Below are 6,952 nucleotides of genomic sequence, written 5' to 3'. Positions count from 1 at the left end.
CGTGGCACTCGTATCTACCGTGGCACCGATAGAAGTGGCACTTGTTCAAAATGCCACAAGACCAAAAAATGTCATTAGAAGAATAGTTTTGTGGCACTTTCAAATGTCACTAAACTAAGAAAATGTTGTAGTGAATTTGTCATGTTTAAAAAGGGTGAATTACTTATCAATAAGATAGAAAAAAAGAAATTACACAAACATAGAGCTTTTCACTTACACCCAATCACAAAATCACTTGCACCTTCCGTGGTTTTGTAATTTTTTTTATCTGCTCCACTGTTAAATAATTCCCCCTTTAAAAATTAAAAAAAAAATAAAAAAACTATCAATATATTGCCATTCATTTTTTTGACTAAAAGTTTATCACCACATCTCTACCAAACAATAGGTATTTGTGGATCAGGTTTGGTTAGGGGACCTCCCATTCACCATCCTTTCGAACTTAGCTAGACTGTAAAAAATGTATCCACATCGATTTACTCAAACCATCAAAACCATCCATAATGTGACGAATCGGTTTGGGTCCCTCAGTTTTAACAAGTCAAAATTGGTGCTTGCCTCTGTTCATCTTCTATCTTCGGAGAAGATGTCCACATGAAAAAGGTTTTCTTGGAGATATTTTTGTAGGTGCAAAGTGGTAGTTTCCATAACACAGTATCATTAAGGCTGAACAAAATTTTGTTTCTTTTGATGTTTAAGTTTCCCTAAGGTCCACAGAATCTAAAAATGCATTACACTGAATTTCTTGGACAAAGGGTGTTGGACCAACCTTAGAAAAATGTCTTTATTTGGTATCAGGGTAATGAAGAAAACATAATAAATAAGGCAAGCAACAAAAGAGACGGATGCAATTCTACATTTTTTTTAATCAGAAAAACAAACTTGTATTAATGAAAACAATGGAATAGTACATCAAAGGCATACATCAATACCAAAAACACATGGAACCAAACAGCATCATAGCACAGAAGAAAAATATAATAAATCAACATGAAGTAGAAGATAACAAGCATACATTATTCCATCATTCATGAAAACAATGCAGAACTACACAACCACAAAGATAAATTACATCCATATATGCTAGTACTTTCACTCGTTGCCTTAAAAAAAAAAAAAATATGACTTCAAACCATCATCCAGAGTTCAAGACATCTACTGATAATCATAGTGATATGAGTAGGTTTGTTTGTGAAGCTAGTGTATGTTTTGCTTATAATTTATAAGATAGAAATAACTTAAATAATAAACTAAAAAAGGTTGTCTTTTCTAAACTTTTTTAGAATTTTTAAAAAATATGTTTGTTTCTAGTTTTTTGAAAACACTGTTCAGAAAATTCTACTTTCTTATTTTTCATATTTCTTTTGTTTTACTGAATTTTTTTAATATTTTAAGCAATTTTTTTAAAAATTTTTAGACACACTTAACATAAATACACTTAAAAAGTATAATTTTTATGAAAAAAATCTTTAAAAAATTCACTAATTACCAAAAATAAAAATTAAAAAAAAAATCAATATTTTTTTCGTATTTTTGTATATTTATTAATTTTTAAAAATATTTTTTCACAAATATGTTAATTTTTAGATACATCTAAGTAAGGTGCATCTACAAAAATTAAAAAAAAAAATGCTTAAAATTTTAAAAATATTCACTAAAAATATATATGAAAAATAAAAAACCCAGTTTTCAGAAAACTGAAACCAAATACACTGATTAATTTTTCAGTTCGTCTTGTCGAGTAGAATCTATAAGCCTAATTTTTTTTTTAAATCACTAAATAAGAAAAAAAAAATCACAAGAAAACAAAGCTCAAAGTCTGAATTTAACTATTTGTTCATCACCATTTTAAGCTACTAATGTTCAAGAAAAATTTTGGCAATTCACTCTCCATGTGGTATTTTCATGAGCTTCTAAGTGCACAAAAAATTACTCTAAGTAAACCCATTATATAATAAAATGTTTATTACAACAAGTAATTACATGAATTTCCTACTTGAGATTTTTGACTTTTACAATAATTTTTTTAAATTACATTAACCTCCTTTATCAGAGTTGTTGCGTAATAATAGGGTGATTCTACTTACACCACTACTTTACCTCTTTACACTCTTCATATGAGTTTTTTTTTTTTCTTTCCAATTTTATCCATGTGTGAAATTACCTTTAAGGACAAAACGCTAAAATTAAATATATTTTGTTATCTCCTTACACTCATTGGTCTTCAATCCCTACTCCTCTTTTCCTTTCTTAATTTTTCTTTTCCTTACACATCTCTTTTCAAAAAGTGAGAATTATAATATTTTAATCATTAAAGAAAGCAATAGATGAAGAAACGGTGATGAAGAACCATAAAAAAAGTGAAATTGTGAGTTTTTTTAATTTATTTGGTAGGTTTTTGTTTCGTTTTTATGGATTGGTGTTCGAATTTCGTTCAGTGGTTCGAAATCAAATAAAATAAAATAGTCCGGCATTGCATTGCCGAACAAAAAATATATGTTTGGTAACTAACTACCGAATAAAAGATACATTTCTGGTATTCCCAAATCGAATTTTTTTAATTTGTTGGGCTTCTCATTACCATATATATATTTTCAATTTTATTTTTTTATATTTTTTATTTTTTTGCCTGGAAGGATTATACTTATACTCATTCCAACAATGCAAGTACTACAATATTAGCGGACTCTAGTCATGAATTCATCATAGACGAGGTTTGTTAAATTTTTTTAATGAATACGATTTTTTTCTTATTTTTAATTTGTATTGAGTTTTATTAATAATTTTTAATTTTTAATTTTTTAATAATTTGACGTATAAATGTATTTATTATCTAGATTTTTAGTAGTCGTGAAACATTAATTAAATAGGCTTATGATGTTGGGAAAAAGACTGAATTTGTTATTGTTACAAAGACATCAGATACGAGGGGTAATGGCAGAAAATTAAGATTTACACTTGCTTGTGAAAAAAAATGGTTATTATAGAGATAACAGGAAGATCAATGGGGAACGATTGAGATTGACATGTTCTAAAAAGTATGGATGTCTATTTCTAATAAGGAGGAAAAATTACCTACAAATTACTAAAACGAATTGTGATAACATGTTTGATTGATGGATACAAATAATGATAGATTTTATGGATATTTGTACACTTGATGTTTTTATAAATAATTTTATAGATACTTTTTATGTATGATTTTATGGATACGTGTTTGATTTATGAATTTTTTTATGGATGCTTTAAGGAAAAAGTAAATCTTTCAATGTACAGCAACGAGGTCTAGACAACTCTATTGTAGTTTGGCAACATGACACTAGAGTAATCTCATTTGTATAATAATGTATCACTGAACAGGCACTTCACAAGTGGCCCAAATGAATTTCTTGTTATCATCTAATTGGATAGCAACATAATACTGGGAAAAAAAATAATATCTGGTAATATGGCACTGGAGTAATTCAAATTAATTAGTGTTGTAATACCGAACAGACCCACCACAATTTAAAAAATCATTTTTTGAAAGAAAGTGGCTCTGTAAATGTATATTAACAAAATGCTAGAGAAATTTTATTTTTCCCGCAACAAAACACCGAAGTAATGTAAATTATTTAACACTGTGTTCCCAAATTAGTGGTGTAAAGATATGAAATAGTTAATTGAGGGTTAGTTTTGGTAATATATTGGAGATGTAATGGGAATTACATTTTTTTTTAGTGGTGTAATGAGATGGAGAGTGTAAAGAAGTTAAATAGTGGTGTAAGTAGAATCACCCTTTAGGAAAATGAGTGACACTTCTTTTTTTGGGACATCCATAACCCTCAAAGTGATTTACACCACTCATATATGTGTAGGATCCACTCATATATATGTGGAGTCCATATCATGAGTGATGTGGATCATTTTAGGAGTTGCGGGGGTCCCAAAAAAGGGAATTTTTATCATTGTTGGAATATTTACCAGCATAGTCAGCAAAATTTAAAAAACAAAATATAATATAATAATAAATAATTTGATATGTTATATTTGCTGGGTTAATTTTTATATATACATACATATAACATATATGAAACTGCGATGAAAACTTGATATGATAATGGAGGAGACATGTTCATATATATATTATATGAGTTAGTACAGATAGATATTGATCAAGAAGTCAGAAAAATAAGGTACGGTGATATTTCTATGTTATTTCTCGAACATATCATTTGTCATAATTGAAGTGGAAATCTTTGAATCTATTTTTCCATAACTGGGTGGTAGGGAAAACTGAAAGACGCTTTTTTTTTTTTTGGAAAAGAAAATGGACAATTCTAAAAAAAAAAAATTCAGAGTTTGAGTCATTTAATAAAATTAGTTTTTAATTTTTAATTTTTTAATTTAAATCTTAATCGTTTGATTTATTTTTAATCTAAACCATTTGTTTATTTTGTTAAGTAAAATAAACGGAAAAAAATAGTATTTTAGTTATTAAACTCATTGTAGATATGTATAAAATATCTAAAATATTTTTTCATTGATTTTAATGACAAAAATACTTATTATTTTCTTATTGATTTTATTTAATGAAAATAGGTTAATGATTTAGATAGAAAACAAGTTTTGACTACCATCAGTTAGGAATGTTGCAATCCTAATCACAGAAGAACAAATAATTCTTTAATGGGCTACAAGTGATTGCCTAGCATGGATCAACATGTTAAAACGACATTAGATAATGGTCTATAGAGTATTTGAGTTTAGATTTAGAAGATCTTAGTTCAAATCTAGAAGTTTTGGCAACAGTGAGTCGAGGAAAATTAGCAAGATGTGCAACAATTAGGGTAGCGAGAAAGCACAAATCGATTACAGAAAAACACTTATTCAATCATTAAAAATCAGACACACCACCAAACAAGAGAGAGAGAGAGAGTGTGTGTGTGCGCGCGCGCGTGTGAGAGAGAGAGAGAGCGCAATCGGCGAGCAAGATAGGTGAATAAAGAAGAGAAAAATGAGCGATGAAGCCTACTAACCGTGAAAAGCTTTGTTGGGGACGTAAGGGCTTTGCATGTAGAGACAGAGATAGGAGTGTAAAAATGGCCTGCAGCTCGTGGGTGGCCTGAAGCTCGGCTGCTGTCCAGAGTGGGCTTGACCCGTTTAGGACCGTTTGGGCCCGAGCCCAGCCTAAGACCCTAGGCCTGGGCCTAGGCCATCATTTTGAAGTCTGGCCAGGCCTGTGGGCCTGCTTAAGGCCCACTCAAGGCCCAATTTGAGGCCTGGGGCGTCCGAGACCTAGTGTTTTTCTTAGTGAAAAATAATAAATTTTTGGTTGAAAAAATAAACAAAACAAAAAAAATTGTTCAAGCCCGTCCAAGCCTAAGTCCAGGCCCAGGCCCAGGCCCACCACCCTGTCCAAGCCCTGAATACCCCTTGGGTCTAGGTCTGGGCCTGGGCCTAATTTTCTGGCCCATGGGTTGGCCTGGCCAGGCCCGAATTTTGGCAGGAGCTCACGAGGCCCGACATGGCCCGGGCAGGGCCAAATTTTCACCCCTAGACAGGGAGCGTTTCACACACACACACACACACACACACACATAGAGAGAGAGAGAGAGAGCAGTTGAAATCGATTCAAAGCATTTCACATGGGCTTTCATACTATCGTGACCCGCTCGTACTTCACGACCCAAACCCGCCCCTATGGGTTTAGCACCGTAACCGGCTAGTAATCCGTGAATTACCAAAGGCCTCTGAACAGAATAGCAAATAATAAGGGGCTGCGGAAGCAATAATACAAAATAGACAAGGTCCAATGAGCTGTGATAACGCACATGGGACAGAACATTTCAAAACATATTTATATATATAAACATACCAGTCCAGGTACACAATATTTACAAAGTATTACATCCCAAGACCTGTCTTTACAAATCACATACAGAGACTAGTATGAATACAAAAACAGCCAGACTTCGACCGGAACCTCCTCGGGAGACGCAACAGTTGGCTGACAAAACAGACAGAAGGCCGTCAACTCTGGCCCTGGTCATGTGCCGGCTCACCTACATACATAATACAAACTGTAAGCGAAAGCCCAGTGAATAATAATAGAGTAAAGGATTTCAATGAATGAGTTCATACAGATTCAGAAGTCATAATTCAATTCATATCAAAATCATAGTTTGTCCAGATCATATACAGACAGAAATCATAAGTCATGATTAAGTTTACGTGATACATCCATTAGCATAAACAGAACAGAACAGAACGGAGCGTGTACACGTGAGGTTACGAATAACCAGTTCCATAAAGGAACCTCCGGATCCAGATAACAGAACAGAATAGAAACTGAGCCCCTGTGATAGGGCCTCCGGTACGGGTAACAGAGTGCAGACAGAAATAAGTTCCGTAAAGGAACCTCCGATACCGGGTAACAACTAACAGATATCACATGATGCTAACGATGTCACGAATACATATCAGAAATTGAACAATCATTCATTGTACAGAATACATCATTTCGGAAAACAGATCTTGTTTTATCACACAGAAAGTAGATACAATTTGAGCATAACTTTACTAAATTATTACTCACAATTGGCCTTGAAACTGACAAACGGAGCAGATTGATCACAAAACACGCGGCACGTAACCTACATAACACATAACAAATACACACTTGAAACACACGTTCTAATTGTACAAAACTTACGTCGTTGGCTCTTAGTGTGTTTCTAATCTTAAATCCTCACTATAGAGTCTTAAACATGGCCTAGGAATGCGTAGGATGGAATGAGGATACAAAGATGCCTTGGAAAACATTTCTCAAATTTTGCTGAAGATAAGGTCCACGCTCGAGCGGACATGCACATATGAAGCTTCGCTCGAGCGTGGACTTCCCCGCTCGAGCGTACTACAAACTTATGAAAAAGTGCTGGATGTAAGAAATTCACGCTTGACAGGCACTCGA

This window comes from Camellia sinensis, chromosome 5, assembly GCF_055761805.1.
Source record: "Camellia sinensis isolate YWXY chromosome 5, ASM5576180v1, whole genome shotgun sequence".
NCBI classification, from domain to species: domain Eukaryota; kingdom Viridiplantae; phylum Streptophyta; class Magnoliopsida; order Ericales; family Theaceae; genus Camellia; species Camellia sinensis.
This window is presented reverse-complemented; position numbering follows the sequence as displayed.